The sequence below is a fragment of the Mustela putorius genome, unplaced genomic scaffold (assembly GCF_011764305.1).
Source record: "Mustela putorius furo isolate JIRA1106 unplaced genomic scaffold, ASM1176430v1.1 tig00003853_pilon_pilon_pilon, whole genome shotgun sequence".
In the NCBI taxonomy this organism is placed as follows: Eukaryota; Metazoa; Chordata; class Mammalia; order Carnivora; family Mustelidae; genus Mustela; species Mustela putorius.
The window spans coordinates 38,987,181-39,013,047 of NW_025422005.1; the positions used below are offsets into that span (position 1 = coordinate 38,987,181).

Genomic DNA, 25,867 nt, shown 5'->3' on the forward strand with positions numbered 1-25,867 from the left:
TTCCAGTAATATATATATATATATATATTCTCACCTCAAGAAACCTCTCCTTCCATACAAAGTGAATAGCCAGGTACACTGAAGCCCCACCCATTTGGGATAATTTTCCCTCTCCACCTTTTATGGCCACCTTGTATATGGTCATAATGCAGGTACCATACATTACTGGCTTTCATCCACATATGGAAGTAACATATCCATAAACACAGCCCAGGACTCCTCTTCCTCTTTCAGCTGGTCTTACAGGATCAGTCCATAAGGCCATAGGTGACAGTAGAGAAGGAGAGCTGGTACAACTGAGGAGGGTGAAATAGAAGTCTGAGCTACTTGCTTATGCAGTTTGTGACTTCTGGTCCTACTCAAAATCAATCCCAGATGAAACATTTCCACTTTCTGATAGGACTGTCCAACTTTATGACTTGGTGCATTCAACAGAAGCCAGCTTATAATTGATGGTTCCGAATGGCTGGTCACTTGGTGCCTCACTGTAAAGGTTACCATCTCTATCTGAGGCTAGTAACATGCCAGGAGCTATTCCTCAAAAAGTACATCATTCTCTACTGTGGATGGCCTTAATCTAGAATCCCTGTGCCCTAGGAAATAATTGTTCCACTAAGGTTCACTATATTACATCTCATATCTCTTTCCAACAATGACACCTCCAAAACCAAAGAGTCTGCGAAATTGTATGACTCAAGAGGCAGCTGTGCCTACACCAAAGGCTGACCTGCTGTAGGTCACTCTAAAATCTGACAACCTACATGTAAAGTAGTATGAGCACTGGAGCAATTATTCTAGGTATGGAATCTGTTGCCTCCAGAACCCAAGAGGCCACCAGGTGATACGCTTTCTTCCATGTGATAGAGAGTGAAAGATGTAGCTTTGTCTTTTATATTAGAGGGGATACTCAGGCATGCCTCTGACAACTGGACTTCTAAAATCTACACTGAAGAGGAAGGACTCTGAATCTTTATAAGGTTAATCTCATACCGTCTGGTATACCCATGTCCTAGCAAAGCATTCATCCTGTCCCACTAGCACGATGTCACTGATGTAATGGGTTAGTGTTATGTTCTGTTCCGGGCTGTCTAAATCTCTTCAGACTATATTATGACAGAGGACAGGAGGGTTAACATAGCCTTGGGGCAAAAATGAAAATGAATATAAGTATTATTTTCCATTCCATGTAAAAGCAAACTACTTCTTATCCTTTTCTCTAATTGAAACAGAAAACTATTATTTACCAGATCATAGTATGTATGACATCCATTAATTTTCTCTAGCAATGATATCACATTAAATTTGGCAATTGCAATTGGGGCAACTAGTTTGTTGAGCCTGTAGCAGTCTATAATTATTTTAAGAAATCTATCTTTCTTTCAAGGGCCAGATTTGGTGACTAAAATGGAAATATGACAGAGACCATCACCCTGCATCCTTTAGAATAGTGTCATCAACCTACAACCCACAAGTCAAATCCAGCCGGCTGCCTGATTTTATAAATAAAGCTTTACTGGACTATAGCCACATTCACTTACATATTGCCTATGAGTACTTTCATAATAAAGTGGCAAAGCTGAATAACTGTGACAGAGACAGTATGGCCCAAGAGGTATAAAATATTTATTACTTGGCCATATGTAGAAAAAGTTTGCTGATAGTTGCTTTAGAACTTTAATAGAGGTACTATCCCTGCCATTCCTTCTACCCACCCTCAGGATGTTGTTTTATTTCTTATTTACAAACTTGGCTGAGGGAATGGTCAGTTTAAGATATTTCCACTTGGCCCTCCCCACTATGATAGTTCTTATTCCAATAAGCCAAGGATATTAATATGAAGATTACTCCAATTGCCAAGTACATCAATGCCAATTACAAACTTGAGGATTGGGGAAATGACTACTTGGTTGTTCTAGAAAGACAGTGGAGTCCCTGTGAGCTAGACCTTAGTAATGACTTCATTTATTACTGACCCCCCCAATGCCCTAACAAAAGCACCGTGATGATATTTTGAGTATCTGCATATCAATCTAAACTCAGATTGTGTGACCAATATCCTTGAAATTCCTAGTTATTCCCCTTTACTTGATGTATTGTTACCCAAATAAAAGGTCATGGTACAATAAATGGTCCTTTAGAGAAGGACTAGTGGAATAATTACAGAATGTGTATACTACACAGGATTGTAGGAGCCTCTATTGAAGAAACATGGCCACCTCTTCAGTCAATGTATTCTAGATATGAAAATTGATTTGGATCAAAAAAACTAAGTAGGGGATAGTGACTTTTGGGAAATGGTTCCTCCATTCTTCCCTTTTTCTAGCTGTGGATATTAAACAGTACCTTTATGGGCTGTCCATCCAGTCTGCCACTAAAAACACCACAGTTATTAGTCATCTCCTCAACTCCCTGAAAGGCAAGCCCTCTTGGTTGTCATTTAAACCCTGCCTATAATTAAGATAATTATGGCCTTCTGCCTCCTGATGGATAACCATCACCAGCTAGCCTCTATTACTTCAAATTCCCATTATCACAAAAGATACTAGTAAGTCCAGCTCTATGACAGCTTCTCTTATCATGATCCATAGACTGCAGAGGAGAGCCATTACTAACTTTTTCATCAGCCCTATTGTTCTTCCTTTATTACATCTCAAAGCACTCAGGTATTTATTTCACTGTGAGCCACCACCTTCTCTAGCTTCTGAAAGTTACCTCATGGTATTTGCCCCATTCCTGTGAGATGATTGCCTAGGTATTAAATCCCATGTCATGAGAAAGTACACACAGGTAAATTAATTCTTGCATGTCTATTTTTACTTTCCAGACTCTTTAATCAATCACCTTCAAAACCCAACCTCCTGACTTCTGGAAGATATGCTAATTAATTGTTATAGCTGCTTTGGTATATAATTTCTTTCTTTATCAGGCTTATCAAATATTAGCATGCTGGGATTTAAACCTAGTCATAGCCTGGCAACCAGGACAAGAGATGGGGCAACTTCTCCAGGGGACACTTGTTCCCTTGCAGGGGAGCAGCCTCTTCAGTATCTTCCAGCACCAAGGATGTCTTAGCTCTTACTCCCAAAGCTTGGAGGGTTCGGAGGGATCTGAAGAATGCAAGTCCTCAAGGACATATGTCCAAAATGCAAGTCCTCAAGGACGTACTTCCAGATATCCCAATCACATATGTCAGGATCTCAGGTTTAAAAACCAAGCTTGTGGGGCACCTGGGTGGCTCAGTAGGTTAAGCCTCTGCCTTCAGCTCAGGTCATGATCTCAGGGTCCTAGGATGGAGCCCCGCATCAGGCTCTTTGCTCAGCGGGGAGCCTGCTTCCTCCTCTCTCTGTCTGCCTGCCTCTCTGCCTACTTGTGATCTCTGTCTGTCAAATAAATAAATAAAATCTTTTAAAAAAATAAACAAAAATAAAAACTAAACTTGTGACCTTAGTATTATAGAGTGACTTTGGCTTTAAACATTTCTGAACCTGTGCCACTCTAACAAGTTCTGAGTCTGTTTCTCTACTGAATCCACTCTTCTACTGCAAGATATCCACCAAAGGAACACTCTGGCTCTCATATTTTGCCCTTAACTATTTGCTATTATTTCTCATTATCCTTCTGAAGGGCATCAATGTAGTTTAGCAGTAACAAGCCAACTCCACAGTACTTGTTTTTCCAGATCTTTAAAATACATAATTTATTGCAGTTACAGGAAAATTCCCTACACTGGCATATTTTCGGAGATCATCATTGGTTAAATCTTCACCTGGGTAGGCATCTTGTGTTCCATATAACACTCATGATACCGTCTTCTTTGTCTGCAAGACAGGGAGTGAGCCATTTCTACAACACTATATTATTGCTTGTCTACACAGACTACCCTATTCTCAGTAGCACCTGTATTAATTCAACTATTCTGAGAAGCAGGTAGCCATAAGGTTAGACAGGCAACAGATTTCCTGAGGTAAATAAATGTGAAAGAATAAGGGAAAGGACACAGGGAGAGCACTTAAACCACATGACACAGCAAATACGTGAAAAGATGAGGGAATGAAGGATAACTGGGTATGAAGACTCTCAGACTACAAAATGGTTCTAAGACTGTCTATTCCAAGTCAATAGAGAGTCCTCTATCCAACTTGGTGATTAGAGGAGCCCTTTATCACACAAGAATGTTGCAAGCATTAATACCGTACCATGCTTAGTCACTGGCCAGGAGTAGTCAATAAGTTATATGGTGTCAGAGTGAATGTGGTGATGGATCCAGAAGGGCAAAATTCTGGCTGTCAGTTAACTATGGACCCCAAAGCGGGAGACAAGAGTGGTGCATTTCCATGGATCTCATATCTGTGTACTCTGAGATATTTCAACATGATTCATACCATTAAAGAACTCACACTACAGTGGGACAAATTAATCTAAGAAGAGAATAAGAGACCAATTTGAATTTGGGGTATAAAAAAAAAGTATGCTGGGTTTTATATAAATAAAATAATAAAATTTAATATTACAGAGGGAGTCTGGGATGATGGTGACATAATCTCCTTCATTTTCCTTGATTGCCTTGCTATGTTGGTTCAATTATTATAAAGGCTAGGGAAATCTTCCTCATCACCACCTCTGAGAAAAAGAAAGATCTCACATGCACATCTGAGGTTTTGAAATCCTACCATGATTTTAAAAGTGAAAAGGGATGGAGAGCAGCTAACAAACCCAACATTACCCAGAGGGATATTTATGCACCAGTAGATTCTCTCTGGCCCAGATGGTAAGATTCTGTCTTAGCAGCTCATCTGGCCTCCTGCCTTTTGCCTTTTTACTTGGCTTGGTGAAAGCAGCCCCCAGAATCACAGTCAGATCATCTTTAGCTCTCCCTATACAAAAAAGATACTCCCATCCCCCTTATCTTGCCAGTAAAACCATTTAGTCAGGCAAGACATAAGGGTTCCTTCTGTAACCAGTCTGCATAAGTATAGAACTGACTCCGTGACAGTAAGAAATACACTTGACATTACCTCCATTATACACGAAGACATAATCATCAGTTCCCTTGTTGGGATACTCATATTTGATCATTCTAGAAGAATCTCAGGAAGATAAAATTTCTTACCAAAATGGGGGCAGGGGTGGCAAAAATCCAGAAATAGAACACAAAAAAACAGATCTACAATAATTCAGAGGGGAAACACAACAGCCAATAGCATTGACTAATCTAGACTCAAAATTTAGTTCCTGGACCATCAGCATCAGATATACTTTGAAACTTGCTTTACAAAAGCCAACGAAACATATATGCATCTATTAATAATTCAGCACAGATTTTAAAATATAACAGAAGCTCAATAAAAAATTGATAAAATATGAATATTAAAATAATAACAAAACTTCCTAGAAAGATATGGTAAAGAAATCATAAAAGACATATAGAGAAATGATAGCAATTTAAGAAATGAAGTAGAATAATGTTTCCTTTTACAAATAGTTATTTCTTCATGCTAATATCATAAATTTAAACAAAAATATTAAATTATATATTCCATTGTAATTCTGATTTGTATCTCCCTGATGATGAATGATGTTGAGCATCTTTTCATGCGTCTGTTGGCCATCTGTATGTGGTTCTTTGGAAAAATGTTAATTTATGTTCTCTGCCCATTTTTTAATTGGACTATTTGTTTCTTGGGTGTTGAATTTGATAAATTCTTTATAGTTTTTGGATACTAATCCTTATCGGATAGGTCATTTGCAAATATCTTTCTCCATTCTGTAGGTTGAATTTAGTTTTATTGATTGTGTCCTTCACCATGCAGAAGCGTTTTATCTTGATAAAGTCCCCACACTTCATTGTTGCTTTTGTTTCTCTTGTCTTTGGAGACAGGTCTGGTAAGAGGTTGCTACAGCCAGTGTCAAAAAGGTTGCTACCTATGTTCTCTAAGATTTTCGTGTTTTCCTATCTCACATTTAGGTCTTTCATCTATTTTTTTTTAATTTTATTTCTTTTCAGTGTTGCAGAATTCATTGTTTATGTACTACACCCAGTGCTCCATGCAGTATGTGCCCTCCATAAGCCACCACCCAACCTCCCAACCCCCTCCCCTCCAAAACCTTCAGTTTGTTTCTCCAGGTGGACATTCCTTTCATGTTCCTGACTGTAGGGGAAAAGCTCTCAGTTTTTCCCTGTTGATGATGACATCAGCTGTGGGTATTGCTTTTATGATACTGAGATTTATTTGCTCTATCCCTATATTATGGAAGGTTTTTTATCAAAAAAGGATACTGTGTTTTGTCAAATTATTTTTCTGCATTTATTGAGAAGATCATATGGTTCTTATCTTTTCTTTTATTAGTATGGTGTAACACGTTGACTGATTTGCAAACATGGAACTACCCCTGTAGCCTAGGAAAAAATCTCACTTGATTTTGGTGAATAATTCATTTAACGTACGGTTGGATTCGATTTGCTATTATCTCATTGAGAATTTTTGCATCCATATCCATCAGGGATATTGGTCTGTAACTCTCCTTTTTATGGGGTCTTTGCATGTTTTTGGAATCAAGGTAATGCTGACATTTTACAAGGATTTTGGAAGTTTTCTTCCCATTTCTATTATTTAGAGCAGTTTGAGAATAATAGGTATTAATGCCGCTCTGCCAGCGGCAAAGGGGGAACTCATTTGGGCTCTGCTTCTTTAAATATCTAGTCAAATTCTCCTGGGAAGCTATCCAGTCCTGAAGTCGTGTTTGTTGGGAGATTTTTTTTTAAATTTTTTTCAGTGTTCCAAGATTCATTTTTATGCACCACATCCAGTGCTGCATGCAATACATGCCCTCCTTAATACCCACCACCAGACTTACCTAACTCCCCAACCCCCACCCCTCCAAAACCCTCAGTTTGTTTCTCAGAGTCCATAGTCTCTCATAGTTCATCTTCCCCTCTAATTTCCTCCAATTCACTTTTCCTTTCCTTCTCATCATGTCCTCCATGTTATTCGTTATGCTCCACAAGTGAGTGAAACCATATGATAATTGACTCTCTCAGCTTGACTTATTTCACTCAGCTTAATCTCCTCCAGTCCCATCCATGTTGATATAAAAGTTGACTACTCACCCTTTCTAGTGATCAGAGGCATAATATTCCATTGTATATATGGATCGTATCTTCTTTACCGATTTGTCTGTTGAAGAGCATCTTGGCTCTTTCCACAGTTTGGTGATTGTGGCCATTTCTGCTATGAACATTGGGGTACAGATGGCCCTTCTTTTCACTACATCTGTATCTTTGGGGTTAATACCCAGTAGTGCAATTACAGGGTCATAGGGTAGCTCAATTTTTAATTTCTTAAAAAATCTCCACACTGTTTTCCAAAGTGGCTGCACCAGCTTGCATTCCCACCAACAGTGTAAGTGGGTTTCCTTTTCTCCACATCCTCTCTAACACTCGTTGTTTACTGTCTTATTAATTTTGGCCATTCTAACTGGTGTAAGGTGGTATCTCTGTGTGTTTTTTTTTTTCCTATTATGATTTTGTTTATTTTGATATAATTTTTTATTTTTTAATAAACATATATTTTTATCCCCAGGGGTACAGGTCTGTGAATCACCAGGTTTACACACTTCACAGCACTCACCAAGGCACATACCCTCCCCAATGTCCATAATCCCAACCCCTTCTCCCAAACCCCCTCCCCCCAGCAACCCTCAGTTTGTTTTGTGAGATTAAGAGTCACTTATGGTTTGTCTCCCTCCCAATCCCATCTTGTTTCATTTATTCTTCTCGTACCCACTTAAGCCCCCATGTTGCAACACCACTTCCTCATATCAGGGAGATCATATGATAGTTGTCTTTCTCCGTGTGGTTTTAATTTGAATCTCCCTGATGGCTAATGATGATGAACATTTTTTCATGCATCTGTTAGCCACTTGCAGGTCTTCTTTGGAGAAGTGTCTGTTCATGTCTTCTGCCATTTTTTGACATGTTTATATGTTTTGTGTGTGTTGAGTTTGAGGAGTTCTTTATAGATCTTGGATAGCAGCCCTTTGTCTGTAGTGTCATTTCTGAATATCTACTCCCATTCTGTGGGTTGCCTCTTTGTTTCTTTGACTGTTTCCTTTGCTGTGCAGAAGCTTTTGATCTTGATGAAGTCCCAAAAGTTCATTTTAGCTTTTGTTTCCTTTGCCTTTGGAGACATATCTTGAAAGAAGTTCCTGTGGCTGATGTCGAAGAGGTTACTGCCTATGTTCTCCTCTAGGATTTTGATAGATTCCTACTTCATGTTGAGGTCTTTTATCCATTTTGAATTTATCTGTGTGTATGCTGTAAGGAATGGTTAAGTTTCATTCTTTTACACATAGCTGTCTAATTTTCTCAGCACCATTTATGAAGAGGATGTGTTTTTACAACTGTATATCTTTTCCTGCTTTGTTGAAGATTATTTGACCTAAGAGTTGAGGGCCTTTCATCTATTTTTTAATTTATTTTTGTGTATGGTATAAGAAACTGATCCGGTTTCATTCTTCTGCATGTTGTTGTTACCTGTCAGAATGGTAAAATTAACAACACAGGATAAAACAGATGTTTGTGAGGATGCATAGAAAAGGGGAACCCTCTTCATTGGCAGGAATACAAACTGATGCAGCCATTTGGGAAAACAGGAAGGAGGTTCCTCAGAAAGTTAAAAATAGAACCACCCTATGACCCCGCAATTGCACAACTAGGTATTTACCTGAAGTTTACAAAAATACTTATTCAAAGGGATAAATGCACTCCAATGTTTACAGTAGGATTATCAACAATAGCGAAATTATGGAAAGAGTCCAAATGATCATTGACTGATGAATGTATAATGATGTGATTGATGTACACACACACACACAGACATACACAATGAAATATACTCAGTCATAAAAATAATGAAATCTCGCCATGTGCAATGATATGGATGGAGCTAGAGTATATTATACTAAGTGAAGTAAGTCAGAGAAAGACAAATACTGTATGATTTCATTCGTATGTGGAATTTAAGAAACAAAACAGATGAACGTGGCAGGGGAAGAGGGAGGCAAACCATAAAAGACCATCTTAACTGTAGAAAACAAACAGGATTGCTGAAAGGGACGAAGAGGGATGGCTAAGTGGGGGATGGGTGTTAAGGAGGGATGGGTGTTGTGATGAGCACTGGGTGTTGTATATAAGTGATGAATCACTGAATTCTACCCCTGAAACTAATATGACACTATATATTAAATAAATAAACAATAACCTGACACATTAAAATATATATACTTATTTAAATAAATGTTTATTTAAACATAGATAAATTATAATGGATTATAGATTACATAAATGTATATATTATTTAATATAGTTACATTATATGTGGTTAAATATTGCATATTTATTGTAATATATACTAATATATGCAAACATATCATGCAATATTTTTATGTATTTAATAAAATTACAAAATCATATAAAGTAAACTTCTATTTCCTGGTAAAATATATATTTGGTTGAAAGAGTCTAATTCTTCCACTGCAAAAATGAGCATAAAGTGGATAAACTACAAAAACAATTTGATGACCTAAGGTTCCAAAGAGGGGGCAAACTATCTGAGGTGAACTAATGACTATCAATCTTTTCTTTTACCCTCTTGAGGGTATCTTCTGAATCTGGATAGAGACTGAGGATTAGGGTTGACCCAAAAAGAAGAACCCTGAAAGAAAACTAATAAAACAATGAAAAATCATTGATGGCTTAAAAGAAAAAAATGGAAACTTGAAGGGCCTCAAACACATAGCTTATTTTACAAAACAGAACATTTGCTGAGTTTGGAGGCTGCACGTCTCTCTTAATTCATACTTTATACCATATATAAAATTGAATTCTAGGTACAGTTAGATGTAAATATCAAAGTAAAAATTAGAGAGTTTGAATAGAAGAACACAGGAAAACATTTTCATGACTTTGGAGTAAGTGTACATTTTTTTAAATTAATTTATTTTTTTCAGCGTAACAGTATTCATTGTTTTTGCACCACACCCAGTGCTCCATGCAATCCGTGCCCTCTCCAATACCCACCACCTGGTTCCCCCAACCTCCCAGCCCCCGCCCCTTCAAAACCCTCAGATTGTTTTTCAGAGTCCATAGTCTCTCATGGTTCACCTCCCCTTCCAATTTCCCTCAACTCCCTTCTCCTCTCTAACTCCCCTCGTCCTCCATGCTATTTGTTATGCTCCACAAATAAGTGAAACCATATGATACTTGACTCTCTCTGCTTGACTTATTTCACTCAGCATAATCTCTTTCAGTCCCGTCCATGTTGCTACAAAAGTTGGGTATTCATCCTTTCTGAAGGAAGCATAATACTCCATAGTGTATATGGACCATATTTTCCTTATCCATTCATCCGTTGAAGGGCATCTTGGTTCTTTCCACAGTTTGGTGACTGTGGCCATTGCTGCTATAAACATTGGGGTACAGATGGCCCTTCTTTTCATGACATCTGTATCTTTGGGGTAAATACCCAGGAGTGCAATTGCAGGGTCATAGGGAAACTCTATTTTTAATTTGAGGAATCTCCACACTGTTCTCCAAAGAGGCTGCACCAACTTGTATTCCCACCAACAGTGTAAGAGGGTTCCTCTTTCTCTTCATCCCCTCCAACACATGTTGTTTCCTGTCTTGCTAATTTTGGCCATTCTAAGTTGTGTAAGGTGGTATCTCAATGTAGAAAGCCCAGATATGGACCCTCAACTCTATGGTAAGTGTACATTTCTTAAACAGCACACAAAAAAACCAAACCTTAGAAGAAAATTAATTGACTGTGTTATATTAACATTAAGAAGGTACATTCATCCTATTGTGGGGGGGAGGACAAGATGTTGGGGAGCTAGGAGGAGGCATCATTTCAACCTGTACCCTAAAGTGAGCAGATTACCTACCAAGACACTCTGATCACGCATGAAATCAGCCTGAGATTAGAATTATACACTTCTGGATCTCTACGAGGGCAGAAGACGCCAGTAGGCAGGTAAAGCAGAGTGGGAACGTCAGACTGGTATTGGAAGATAAACAAAAGGGGGAAGGAGCCACCAGATGCAACCCATTGGAAAGTAATACCCCAATACAAGAGTGCCCTATGACTGGGGGCCAGCATTAACTTGGAGTCTGGTTGAAAGCACTCAAAAAGAGCAAAGGATTGCGGGGGGAAATTGTGGGACTCGGGGTGGTTAGGGACAAGGGCTTAAGTCCCTGGACCCAGGACAGCCACCACTGGAGCGGAGCCAGAGAGAGTGTGGCGAAGAAACCAGGTCTTGGTCCCTGAGCCGAGAGCAAGCACGCCAGAGGCTCCCGTGAAGGGCTGGGAGCCTTGCCTTTTTGCAGAAACAAAGCCTTTTTTCAGTCCCCACGCATGCACCATGCCATGCTATCAGAGCCTCCTTAGAGAGAGGTGCACACAGGCGCCAGATGGGACCTCTTAGTCCCGGAAAGGCTGAGTACTCTCAGCCCACCCAGTGGGAAAAATCTCAGTGTGCAATTGCTGCTTGGAACCTCTCTGGCGGTCTGGAGCTGCCCAGAGAGCCACCGCTGTTGTGGTCTTGGGTACAAGCAGAAGATCCTGTGTCCCCAGGGACTGCGACTAGGAACGTGCTCTACCAGCAGCGCTCTGCAGCCCCCAGAGGAGGACAGAGGCTTCTTGCTGCTGTCCCCCGGAACAATTAGTTACTTAAACTGTAACCCCTGGAGGATTTTACTAGTTACCAAGCACATTTAGATATGGCCTTAAGAAATACATATACTGACAACAGGTCTTTGGGGAGAAGGACGATATACGACCGGGCAGCTGGTTATGTCTGGCTCACTCAGGGTGGAAGGCAGCCCCTTCACAGAAGCCAGGCAGCCTCAGGGAAGCAGAGCACCCAGGAACACCCAGTCAGCTCAGGGTGGAACGAAAACCACCTGCTTCCCCTGATCCATTATCAGTTCTTTCTCATCCCAGAAGTGCCCATTGTTAGTTAAATGAGTCCTTTGAATGTGCTTGTTTAAACTTTATCCTCCTCCTTGCTTGTCTGCAAGACAGGATTAATGTTTGACCTTCATCAGTCCTTCTATTGGCTATTGTTTTCTATGTAATAAAAGTGAGACTTGTGGAGTTGCTCATGGCAGCAGTCCTTTTTGACTGTTGTCCCCTGCTCCCAATGTCTGGCCACTGATTTGTTTGTGCCTAATTCTTCTCTCATTGCTGACTGGAAGCAGCAGCTTCTCTCTGAGAGGGGGGTCTGAGTGCAGTTTGCTTTCCTCTAAACCTCCAAAAACCATCAAGAGCGGCCAAGGGGAGAGAAAATGAATGAACAAACAAACATAAAATCTCCAGAGAACAAAAGCCTGAAAAACCAGTTTCCTCAGAGCTCACCCCCTTGAGGGGGGTCAAGAGGACTTAACTCAAGAAACACTGCCTGAAAACCTACATGGCAGGCCCCTGCCCCAGAAAGCCAACCAAGAAAAAAAAAAAAAAAAAAAAAAAAACTGAAAAGAGAACCACCACCACTAGTTCATAGATACAACTTTTATTTTTAATTTGTTCCCATGATTCTGGTTCTTTTTTTTATTTTTTTATATAATTTTTTAGCCTATTTCCCATCACAATGAGATGTCCAGTACATCAAATTCTGTAATAACCATTTAACCTGAACTTTTTGATATATACACCCATGTTTTCATTTGCTTTTCATTTTTTTAATTTTTTAAAATTTTATTTTAGTTTAGTATAGTTCATTCTTTTTTTATTCTTATTTTTAATATTCATATAGAGTTAAACTTCAAGGAAATTCCCATTCCCCAATCAATGCTACCCCTATAGGTAAACAAATTTTGAATCCCCCGTTATCTTAGGAAAGTTGAGTCCTTTAACAAAGATATCAAGATACATCCAGGAAAAATCAAAATAACCTTCCTCACCCACACTGAGAATTTATAACCACTCTCCCATCTTTTCCTTCCACCACTGTTTCTGTGTTTTTGTGTTTGTCCTGATAGTATATAAATCTTATACTTGGGGTTCTTTTTGACGAGGTTCTTTTTTTATTTGTTTGTTTTGCATATATATATATTTTTTTTCTCTGTTATATACTATTTTTTTAATTAATTTATTTTCAGAAAAACAGTATTCATTATTTTTTCACCACTCCCATTGCCACATGCAATCTGTGCCCTCTATAATACCCACCACCTGGTACCCCAACCTCCCACCCCACCGCCCCTTCAAAGCCCTCAGATTGTTTTTCAGAGTCCATAGTCTCTCAAGATTCACCTCCCCTTCCAATTTACCCCAACTCCCTTCTACTCTCTAACACCACTTGTCCTCCATGATATTTGTTATGCTCCAAAAATAAGTGAAATCATATGATACTTGACTCTCTCTGCTTGAGTTATTTCACTGAGCATAATCTCTTCCAGTCCTGTCCATGTTGCTACAAAAGTTGGGTATTCATCCTTTCTGATGGAGGCCTAATACTCCATAGTGTATATGGACCACATTTTCCTTATCCATTTGTCCGTTGAAGGGCATCTTGGTTCTTTCCATAAATTGGCGACCATGGCAATTGCTGCTATAAACATTGGGGTACAGATGGCCCTTCTTTTCACGACATCTGTATCTTTGGGGTAAATACCCAGGAGTGCAATGGCAGGGTCATAGGGAAGTTCTATTTTTAATTTCTTGAGGAATTTCCACACTGTTCTCCAAAGAGGCTGCACCAACTTGCATTCCCACCAACAGTATAAGAGGGTTCCCCTTTCTCCACTTTTATCAGTCTTTTTGTTTGTCTGTTTTTGTTTGTATACTTCATCAATCTTACCTTGGGGCCCATTTGGGCTGAGCCTTCTCTTTTATCCCCCCCCCTTTTTTTTCCTAGCTCTCCCTCTCTTTTCTTTTCTCTCTCTTTCTTTTTTTCTTTCATTTGGGTGGGGACTCTAGATTGCTCAGAAGTGATCCAGGGTGTACCTTGAGCACCACGGTCATACATCCAGCTACATCTGTTCAGCGATCTCTCAACAAAATGACTAGGAGGAGGAATGCCCAACAGAGGAAAAATTCAGAGGATGGACCTTCTGCAACAGAGCTAAAGGCTACCGACATAGACAATATGTCGGATAGGGAATTCAGCCTAACAATTATCCAGGCAATAGCTAGGTTGGAGAAGGCCATGGATGACCAAATAGAATTGATTAGGGCAGAACTGAAATCCACCAGGGATAACGTTCACAATGTTAGGGCAGAACTGAAAGCTACCAGGGATGATGTTCACAATGGTATCAATGAGCTGCAATCTAATCTAAATTCCCTAAAAGCTAGGGTAACTGAGGCAGAAGATAGAATTAGTGATCTCGAGGACAAACAGATAGGAAGGATAAGGAAGAAGCCTGGAACAAACAGCTTAGAAGCCACGAAAACAGAATCAGGGAAATAAATGATGCCATGAAACGTTCCAACGTCAGAATTATTGGAATCCCTGAAGGGGAGGAGAAAGAAAGAAGTCTAGAAGATATAGTGGAACAAGTTCTTCATGAAAATTTTCCGAGTCTTGCAAATGGAACCAGCGTTCATGTACTAGGGCCGAACAGTCTCCATCCAAGATTATAGATTCCAAAAAAACATCAAGGCACCTGATAGTCAAACTGAGGAATCATAATTGTAGATACAATCTCTTGAAAGCTGCTAGGACAAAGAGGCTCCTTACTTACAGAGGAAAGCCCATCAGAATAACGTCAGACCTGTCCACAGAGACTGGGCAAGCCAGAAACGGCTGGCAAGATATATTCAGGGCACTAGATGAGAAGAACAAGATGCAGCCAAAAATACTTTATCCAGCAAGACTGACATTCAAAATGGATGGAGAGATAGAGAGTTTCCAAGACTGGCAAAGATTAAAAGACTATGCAACCACCAAGCTGACACTGAAGGAAATAATCAGGGGGAAGGGTTCTATAAAAGAGGAAAAATCCTAAGAATAGCATTGAGCAGAAATATAGAGACAATCTACAGAAAGACTTCAAAGGTAACACGATGTCAATAAAAACATATATATCAGTAATCACTCTCAATGTGAATGGACTGAATGCGCCCATAATGACACAGGGTTGCAGACTGGATCAAACGACAAGACCCATCTATATGTTGTCTACAGGAGACCCATTTCGAACATAAGGATACACCCAGACTGAAAGTGAAGGATGGAGAAGTATCTTTCATGCCAATGGGCCTCAGAAGAAGATCGGGGTAGTGATTCCCATATAAGATAAATTATATTTTAAATTGAAGACTGTAGTCAGAGATACAGAAGGACACTACATCATTCTTAAAGGGACTATCCACCAAGATGATCTAACAATTGTAAATATCTATGCCCCCAATATGGGAGCAGCCAAATATATAAGAAAACTGTCAATCAAGATAAAGAGTCATATTGATATGAATACATTAATAGTAGGAGATCTTAACACTCCTCTCTCAATAATAGATCAGGGAAGCAGAAAAATAAAAAGAGACAAGAGCATTGAATGACACATTGGACCAGATGGACATCATAGATATATACAGAACATTCCACCCTAAAACAACAGAATACTCATTCTTCTCAAGTGCACATGGAACCTTCTCAAGAATAGATCACATACTGGATCACGAATCAGGACTCAACCGATACCAAAAGACTGAGATTATTCCCTGCATATTCTCAGATCACAGTGCTTTGAAACTGGAGCTCAATCACAAGGAAAAGTTCAGAAGGAACTCAAACACCTGGAAGCTAAAGACCACCTTGCTTAAGAATGCTTGGATCAACCAGGAGATCAAAGAAGAACTGAAACATTCAACGAAACCAATGAGCATGAAGACACTTCGGTCCAAAACCTATGGGATACAGCAAAGGCGGTCCTAAGGGGGAAATACATAGCCATCCAAGCCTCCCTCAAAAAAATTGAAAAATCCAGAATACACCAGCTCTCTCTACACCTTAAAGAACTGGAGAATCAACAACAAATCAAACCAACTCCACATACAAGAAGGGAAATAATCAAAATTAGAGCAGAGATCAATGAGGTAGAAACTAGAGGTACAGTAGAATATATCAATGAAACTAGAAGCTGGTTAATTGAATGAATCAATAAGATCGATAAACCATTGGCCACACTAATAAAAAAAAAGAGAGAGAAAGCTCAAATTAATAAAATTATGAGTGAAAAGGGAGAGATCACATCTAACACCAAGGGAAAAAAAATATCATCAGATGTAATAATCAACAGTTATATGTCAATAAGTTAAGCAACCTCTATAATTAGATGCATTCCTGGAAAACTATGAACTCCCAAAATTGAACCAGGAAGAAATTGACATCCTGAATAGACCGATATCTAGTCACAAGATGGAAGCAGTGATCAAAAACCTCCCAAAAAACAAGAACCCAGGATCTGAATGGACTCCCTGGGGAATTCTACCAAACTTTCAAAGAAAAAATAACACCTATTCTCCTGAAGCTGTTTCAGAAAATTGAAGCAGAAGGAAAACTTCCAGACTCTTTCTATGATGCCAGCATTACCCTGATCCCCAAACCAAACAATGACCACACCAAAAAGGAGAATTTCAGACCAATATCACTGATGAATATGGATGCTAAGATTCCTAATAAGATCCTAGCAAACAGGATCCAACAGCACATTAAAAAGATTATCCACCATAACCAGGTGGAATTCATCCCTGGGTTGCAAGGATGGTTCAACATTTGCAAATCATTCAATGCGATTAAAAAAATAATAATAATAATAAGAGAAGAGAGAAGAACCACATGGTCCTCTGAATCGATGCAGAAAAAGCATTTGACAAAATCCAGCATCCATTCCTGATTAAAACGCTTCAAAGTACAGGGACAGAGGGAATATTCCTGAACTTCACAGAATCTATCTATGAAAGACCCACAGCAAATGTCATACTCGAAGGGGAAAAGCTCACAGCCTTCCCATTGAGATCAGGAACACAAGGAAGCCGACTCTCACCACTCTTGTCCAACATAGTATTAGAAGTCCTAGCAACAGCAATCAGAAAACAAAGAGAAATAAAAGGTATTCAAATTGGCAATGAAGAAGTCAAACTCTATCTCTTTGCAGATGACATGATTCTTTATATCCAAACCCCAAAAGACTCCACCCCCAAACTACTAGAACTCATACATCAATTTAGTAATGTGGCAGGATACAAAGTCAATGTACAGAAATCAGTGGCTTTCTTATACACTAGCAATGAAAATACAGAAAGGGAAATTAGAGAATAGATTCCATTTATGATAGCACCAAGAACCATAAGATAGCTGGGAATAAACCTAACCAAAGAGGTAAAGGATCTGTACTCGAGGAACTACAGAGCACTCATAAAAGAAATTGAAGAAGACACAAAAAGATGGAAGAACATTCCATGCTCTTGGATTGGAAGGATAAACATTGTTAAAATGTCTATACTTCCTAGGGCAATCTATACTTTTAATGGCATTCTGATGAAAATTTCACTGGTATTTCTCAAAGAGCTGGAGCAAATAATCTAAAAATTTGTATGGAATCAGAAGAGACCCTGAATCACTAAGGAAATGTTGAAAAACAAAAATAAAACTAGGAGCATCACGTTACCTGATTTCAAGATTTACTACAGAGCTGTAATCACCAAGACAGCATGGTACCGGCATAAAAACATACACCAGTGGAACAGAGTAGAGAACCCAGATATGGACCCTCAACTCTATGGGCAAATAATCTTCAACAAAGCAGGAAAAAATATACAGTGGAAAAAAGACAGTCTCTTCAATAAATGGTGCTGGGAATACTGGACAGCTATATGTAGAAGAATGAAACTCAACCATTCTCTTACACCATACACAAAGATAAACTCAAAATGGATAAAAGACTTCAACATGAGAAAGGAATCCATCAGAATCCTAGAGCAAAACATAGGCAGTAATCTCTTCGATATCAGCCACAGCAACTTCTTTCAAAGAAGCCTCCAAAGGCAAAGGAAACAAAAGTGTAAATAAACTTTTGGGACTTCATCAAAATCAAAAGCTTCTGCACAGCAAAGGAAACAGTCAACAAAACAAAGAGGCAATCCACGGAATGGGAGAAGATATTTGCAAATGACAGTACAGACAAAAGGTTGATATCCAGCATTTATAATGAACACCTCAAACTCAACACACACAAAACAGACAATCATATCAAAAAATGGGCAGAAGATATGAACAGACACTTCTCTAATGAAGACATACAAATGGCTATCAGACACATGAAAAAATATTCATCATCACTACCCATCAGAGAGGTTCAAATTTAAACCACATTGAGATACTACCTTACACCAGTTAGAATGGCCAAAATTAGCAAGACAGGAAGCAACATGTGTTGGAGGGGATGTGGAGAAAGGGGAACCCTCTTACACTGTTGGGGGGAATGCAAGTTGGTGCAGCCACTTCGGAGAACAGTGTGGAGATTCTTCAAGAAATTATAAATAGAACTTCTCTATGACCCTGCAATTGCACTACTGGGTATTTACACCAAAAACACAGATGTAGTGAAAAGAAGGGCCATCTGTACCCCAATGTTTATAGCAGCAATGGCCACGGTCGCCAAACTGTGGAAAGAACCAAGATGCCCTTCAACCGATGAATGGATAAGGAAGATGTGGTCCACATACACTGTGGAGTATTATGCCTCCATCAGAAAGGATGAATACCCAACCTTTGTAGCAACATGGACAGGACTGGAAGAGATTATGCTGAGTGAAATAAGTCAAGCAGAGAGAGTCAATTATCATATGGTTTCACTTATTTGTGGAGCATATCAAATATCACGGAGGACATGGGGAGATGGAGAGGAGAAGGGAGTTGAGGGAAATTAGAGGAGGAGATGAACCATGCAATACTATAAACTCTGAAAAACAACCTGAGGGTTTTGAAGGGCAGGGGTGGGAAGTTGGGGGAGCCAGATGGTGGGTATTATGGAGGGCATAGATTGCATGGCTCACTGTGTGTGGTGCAAAAACAATGAATTCTGTTATGCTGAGAAGAAATTTTTAAAAAATAAAATTAAAAAAAAGAATGTACCTTCACCAAAAGACACCATTTTAAGAGAGAAAATGCAACCTAGAGTTGGAAATAAGATATTGTCATTCATATAGTCACCACAAGAGTAGTATCCAGAATATATCAAGAATTCCCCAAATCTGTAAGAAAATGGCAGACTACCCCCCCCCCCCAAAATAAGCAATGATGTGAACAGGTATTTCAAAGAAAAGGATACCAAAACTGCAAATATACTCCATAAATAGTGCTCAAACTCTTTACACTCTCATTTTCACTAAGGAAGTAAAACCACAATGAAAATTTCTACAAACCCACATGAAGTTCTAAGAAAACGACTAAACAAAGGATTGGCAAGAACAACTCTCAGATACTGCTGGAGGAAGGATAAATTTGTACAACTACTTAGGAAAATAATTTGCCTATTTAAAGATCAACAATTGTATACTCTATGACCTGGCAATTCCTAAGTATCTACCCAACAGATATCCTTACATATGCTTACCAAAGACATGTTAATAGCAACAGAGTGGATAAACAGTTTGATATATTCACAAGCATGAAAATGATAGCCATGAAAATGAAACAATGTCTACTATATGAAATAATATGGATGAAACTTAAAATATAACTCTAAATAAAGCAAAGCACAAAAGAATATACACTGTATGATTCCATTTACATGAAATAATGAAATAGAAAAACAGGCAATTAAAATATATGCTGTTATAAATAAGGATATGGGTTACCAGGGAGTAAGTGACTGACACAAGAGTGGGAGTTAAGAGTCTCTGAGGTGCTGGTAATGTTTTATTTTTTAATCTGGGTGATATTGGTTAAACAGGTATGTTAAATAAGTGAGCAATACACTTTTGATGTATCCACTTTTGGGTATATTGAAGCAAATTATACTTAAATTAAAAATTTAAAGTAGAAGATCATTATGAATAGTTCTGTGTTACATAGATGGAAAAGATGTGCTAAGCCTAAAAGCAAGCAAATAAATAAACAAAAATCAACAAAAATATCAGGAGACTTGACTATATAAAGCTTGAGGAACCTCTACACACAAATACAATTTTAGTTCGCCAGAGAATCCAAACAACAGGGTCAATACTAGTAATATATAATGAGGATAAACTGACATATGGAAAAAAGATTTATTTTAAAAACAAAATAATAATGGCCGATAAAAAACAATAGTTCAAACTCTTCAATATTCAAAGGTATTCAAAGTAAAACAATGAAATGAAATTTTCAAGTATCCTAATTAGCATTCTTCTAATAATGAGCTCATACTGATAGGGATAAGACAAGATAGGCACTTTCACACACTGTCGCCTTTAACCGAAACTGGTTATTAAACTAAAATTTCAGAAAACAAGAGTAAAGACTAAGGAGAACCTAAACAATATCTGTAATTCCAATGTTCTAACAGCCCATTTTCTTGTAGTCTACCCCTTTTTCCTTGGTTAGTTTTTAAACTGAGTAGTTCTGACACTGCACTCATCCCAACATTGTTTTTAAAAAAAATAAAAATAATATATCTCTGATAATATATAGGCAAAAGTTTAGAACAATATGTTCTAAAGTACTGATAGTGCTTCTCTTTAAGAGACAGGAATATGAAGTTCACTTTCCACGTCATAATCTTTAATGATCACAGATAATTTTATATTGTTTCTAAAATGAAAATACTATTTATTTAATCTAATCCTCATTCATTTCCTAATCCATTCAACAAAAACCAAGAAGATACAACAATGTGTTAGGCCCAATGAAGAGGCTAACAGGGCAAGCAGTTAAGGACTAAATAAAGTAGATGATACCTGAGATCCAGCCTCTGAGCCAAGACCTGAAGACCAAGGTCAAGTCCAAGGTAGAGTCGAAGGTCAAATCCAGCAAAGACCTAGAGTCCAAGGTCCTATTGTTCAGGATTTTGGTTAACACAAAGTACTCTAGTTATCATAGTATGGATCCAAAACTAAACCATTCATACATGGTGCATCAGAGAAGTCTGCTCTATGCAGCAGTGTATGTCTCTTCAGCTGACACTTAGAATAGAACTTCACCCCTGTAAATAGATCTGCCATGTTCCAAGCCACTGGAATAAAAAAAGAGAAACATAACATAAAAACACACATAAGTGGCATAAATTGAGTTATACCCATGCAGCCATGCTAATGCCTTCTGAGAAACACCCTATTATTGGAATGCAAAAAAGATATGAGTTTGTAAAATGAGAAAAACAACATATCGAAAATAATGATAGCGATCACTTATTATATGTGTGGCACTAATATGCACATTTGACATATATTAAATCCTCACAACAATTCCATAGGGAAGGTATCTCATTATTTTATTTTATAACTAACGAACACAGACAGTTTGAGATCTGCTCAAGGCCATTCAGCTAATAGGTGGCAGAGCTGGGATCCAAACACGGAAAGCATGATGCTTGCTCCAAAAAATTCTATTTCTTCATTTATTCAACAGACATTAGTGGGAACATACCAAAAGCCAGGCATTGGGATAGTCACTATAGATATGATCATGAATAAGAGAACTCCCACCTTCACAGAGTAGCAGAATGGCTGGGAGGCGGTGAGGAGCAGCAGAGGTACACTACATGGTAGATCCTAAAACAGAGGAATTGGCCAAGCATTGTTGCAAAGTCTAAGCAATTTTTCTGGGGAAAATTAAAAAAACAAAACAAAACAAAACAAAAGTGAAAATGAACTTTTGGGACTTCATCAAAGTGCTCGCTTCGGCAGCACATATACTAAAATTGGGACTTCATCAAAATCAAAAGCTTCTGTACAGCAAAGGAAACAGTAAAAAAAAAAAAAAAAAAAAAAAAAAAAAAAAAAAAAAAAAAAAAAACAGAGAGTCAACCCACGGAATGGGAGAAGATATTTACAAATGATAGTACAGACAAAGGTTGATATCCAGGATCTATAAAGAACTCCTCAAACTCAACACACACAAAACAGACAATCATATCAAAAAATGGGCAGAGGATATGGACAGACACTTCTCCAATGAAGACATACAAATGGCTATCAGACACATGAAAAAATGTTCATTATCACTACCCATCAGGGAGATTCAAATTAAAACCATATTGAGATATCACCTTACACCAGTTAGAATGGCCAAAATTAGCAAGACAGGAAACAACATGTGTTGGAGAGGATGTGGAGAAGGGGAACCCTCTTCCACTGTTGGACTGTTGGTGGGAATGCAAGTTGGTGCAGCCTCTTTGGAGAACAGTGTGGAGATTCCTCAAGAAATTAAAAATAGAACTTTTCCTTATGACCCTGCAATTGCACTACTAGGTATTTACCCCAAAGATACAGATGTAGTGAAAAGAAGGGCCATCTGTACCCCAATGTTTATAGCAGCAATGGCCACGGTCGCCAAACTGTGGAAAGAACCAAGATGCCCTTCAACCGATGAATGGATAAGGAAGATGTGGTCCATATACACTATGGAGTATTATGCCTCCATCAGAAAGGATGAATACCCAACTTTTGTAGCAACATGGACAAGACTGGAAGAGATTATGCTGAGTGAAATAAGTCAAGCAGAGAGAGTCAATTATCATATGGTTTCACTTATTTGTGGAGCATAACAAATAGCATGGAAGACATGGGGAGATAAAGAGGAGAAGGGAGTTGGGGGAAATTGGAAGGGGAGGTGAACCATGAGAGACTATAGACTCTGAAAAACAATCTGAGGGTTTTGGAGGGGCGGGGGATGGGAGGTTGGGAACCAGGTGGTGGGTATTAAAGAGGGCACGGATTGCATGGAGCACTGGGTGTGGTGCAAAAATAATGAATACTGTTATGCTGAAAATAAAAAATAAATTAAAAAAAAAAGTTTTTACCACAAGGATTTGGCTTGATTTTTGAAGATTAAGCAGAAAAAAGCAACTTCAAAATGGTGGGGGAAAGCACTTCAAACAGCATGTACAATATAACCAAAGATAACAAAATACATATATGCATGAAATACCCCATGAAAACATGTCCATTTTGCATGAATACAGAATGGAATACATGAAGGAAAGTGGTACAAGGAAGAAAAAAGGAAGACTGGAAAGTATATCTCCAGCAACATCCAGCATACTATTGCCACCAAAAGAACCACCTGGTGGAGCCTAATCCTCCCATTGTTTCATGGAAGCACACATGAATATTTTGTCACTTGATTAAACTTGCATCAGGCTACATTTTTAGCAAAACAGCAAAACTGAAGCTTTACTCATTAGACAACTCACTTCAAGGTAGCTTTTGGTAAGATTCAGGTGTTATTCTTGTAATAGAACACTGTTGCCAAGGTGATAAGGGTTTTAAAAAACAATGAAATAAATATAACTGCCATAAATATGTTCTGAGAAGACACATTAACTGCTAGTTCTCTCTGTAAAAGAAACTCAGGAAAGTTGAAACAGCTGAAAAATCTCTTTAAGATAATCAGGAGCTTTCATATCACAGCATAGAGGATGTAAGTTTTCAGATCTTTCTGCCTAATAGAGTTGCTCACTGCTTAGGAGTTTAGTATGCAGTTTTTGCTGGCTGTACCTATCCTGCTTACTAAAGTGCCCTTTCTTATGTAGCAAAAACAAAACAACTGACATTCCTCAGATGGAAAAGCAGCCTGCTCCAGTAAAACATAGTACAATAACCTCTTCTGCTCTATGGTCTCCCACCATGAACTGACTCCAGGATATCCTTTTCCCTATTCCCCAAAGATGAGCTCCAAGGAAGGCATAGAAGGCATGTGTCTGTATACTGGAAATGAAGATTAAAACTTCTATATTCAGTCCTTAGATATGACCTCATTTTTCTAGAGAATTTTCCATACCCCCTTCCCTTTTACTGAGGGAAAGATGTATAATCTAGTGTATCATCCTATTGGATAATTCATTTTTTAAAAAGATTCTATTTATTTGAGAGGGAGGAAAACACAAGCAGGGGTAGGGGAAGAAGGAGAGGGAGAAGCAGGCTCCCCACTGAAAAGGGAGCCCGATGCAGGGCTCAATCCCAAGACCCCAGGATCATGACCTACACTGAAGGCAGATGGTTAGCCAGCTAAGCCACCCAGGTGCCCAATTCAGTGCATACTGCTATACATAATAACAGCAGCAATGCTTTGCATTTGCATGGTGCTTTTGAGTATGTCAAGCTCTTTTGCATACACTGCCTCATGTAATCTTTACATCAATCCTTTGATGTAGATATTATTTTATCATAACCATTATTTCGTAGATAATAAAAATGAGGCATGAAAGATAAATAACTTATCCAGGGTCACAAAACTAGACAAATGGCAGAACCAAGCAGTGAGTCTACTATGTCTCATGACTTTAAGTCCAATGTTCATTCCACAAAATTACAACCTGCCTGTATTAAAAAATATTTATTTATACCAAGTAAAAAAAAAATGGGTTTTATTTGAGGTATAGAGGTTGTATGGTCTTGTTCAAGTCATGTAACACTAAATAGATCTTTCAGCAGCAAAAGAGGTGTCACAAAAAATAGTATACTAATAAATTTCATGTCTATTCCCATCTACTTCTCCATCCTATATTTTTGTGGAAGAAGTACACATGTAGATGATCTAAAAAGCACACTATTTGTCTTCCATCACATTAAATGATTGCTTCAAAATCACACACATTTAAAAAATTATCTTTAGTTATGGTTAATATTAAAACCAATATAGAGGCACCTGGGTGGCTCAGTCAATTAACTACTGACTCCTGGTTTTGGTTCAGGTCATGATCTCGCAGTCATGGAATAAAGCCACACATCAGGCTCTGCACTCAGCGCGGAATCTGGTTCATATTCCCTCTCTATCCCTCCCACTTACTCTCTCTCAAATAAATAAGTAAATAAATAAAATCTTAAAAAAATTAAAAAACAACAACCAGTATAACATGATGAAAAAACAAATACTTTACAGTTATATTATCCAGTCCTTGTTTCAGATCCCATTCTAATACTTAATGGGTAAACTACAAGTGACAAACTCTCTGAACTCATTACTTCATTTAACAAATAACAAGTATTTTACATTTTATGTGAGAATTAAATTATATAGTATGTTAACAAGCCTCTAGATGGGGCACCTGGGTGGCTCAGTGGGTTAAGCTACTGCCTTCAGCTCAGGTCATAATCTCAGGATCTTGGGATTGAGCCCCACATCAGGGTCTCTGCTCAGGAAGGAGCAGGAAGCTCAGGGGCTCAGGAAGGAGCCCCCTCTCTCTGCCTGCCTTTCTGCCTACTTGTGATCTCTCTGTCAAATACATAAATAAAATCTTTGAAAAAATAAAAAACCAAAAAAAAAAAAAAAAGCCTCTAGAATAATACTGGAGGTGCTGCTCAAAAACAAACAAACCAACCAACAAACAAAAATCCAGTAAAATTAATGTCTTAAAATGTCTTAAAAGACATTAATTTTACTGTTTTTTTTTTTTTTTGGTTGGTTTGTTTTTGGTGATTGCTATTTCTATCATTCAAATAATTACCATTTATAACTGCCAATAAAAGCAAACAATTTCAGAGACCACTGGATAGTAAGGGAGAACCAAACTAGCCTAAAAAACTGAGATATATTTAAGTGAAAACAATTGATGAGTCAAGAGTTAATATCCTCAACTTTTATTTTTCATTTTTAGAATGTTATTTTGTATAGAACAGTGTAATAGCCTTAGAGCCCCATGAATCTGTATTGCTAAGTA

General features: G+C 38.3%; 1 protein-coding gene across 1 annotated transcript in view; it reads right to left on the reverse strand.

Annotated features, from left to right (window-relative positions):
* The window catches only part of AGBL4 (AGBL carboxypeptidase 4), a 1,601,862-nt gene that overhangs the window by 1,156,116 nt on the left and 419,879 nt on the right, over positions 1–25,867 (reverse strand). The gene's annotated exons all lie outside the window — the stretch shown is intronic.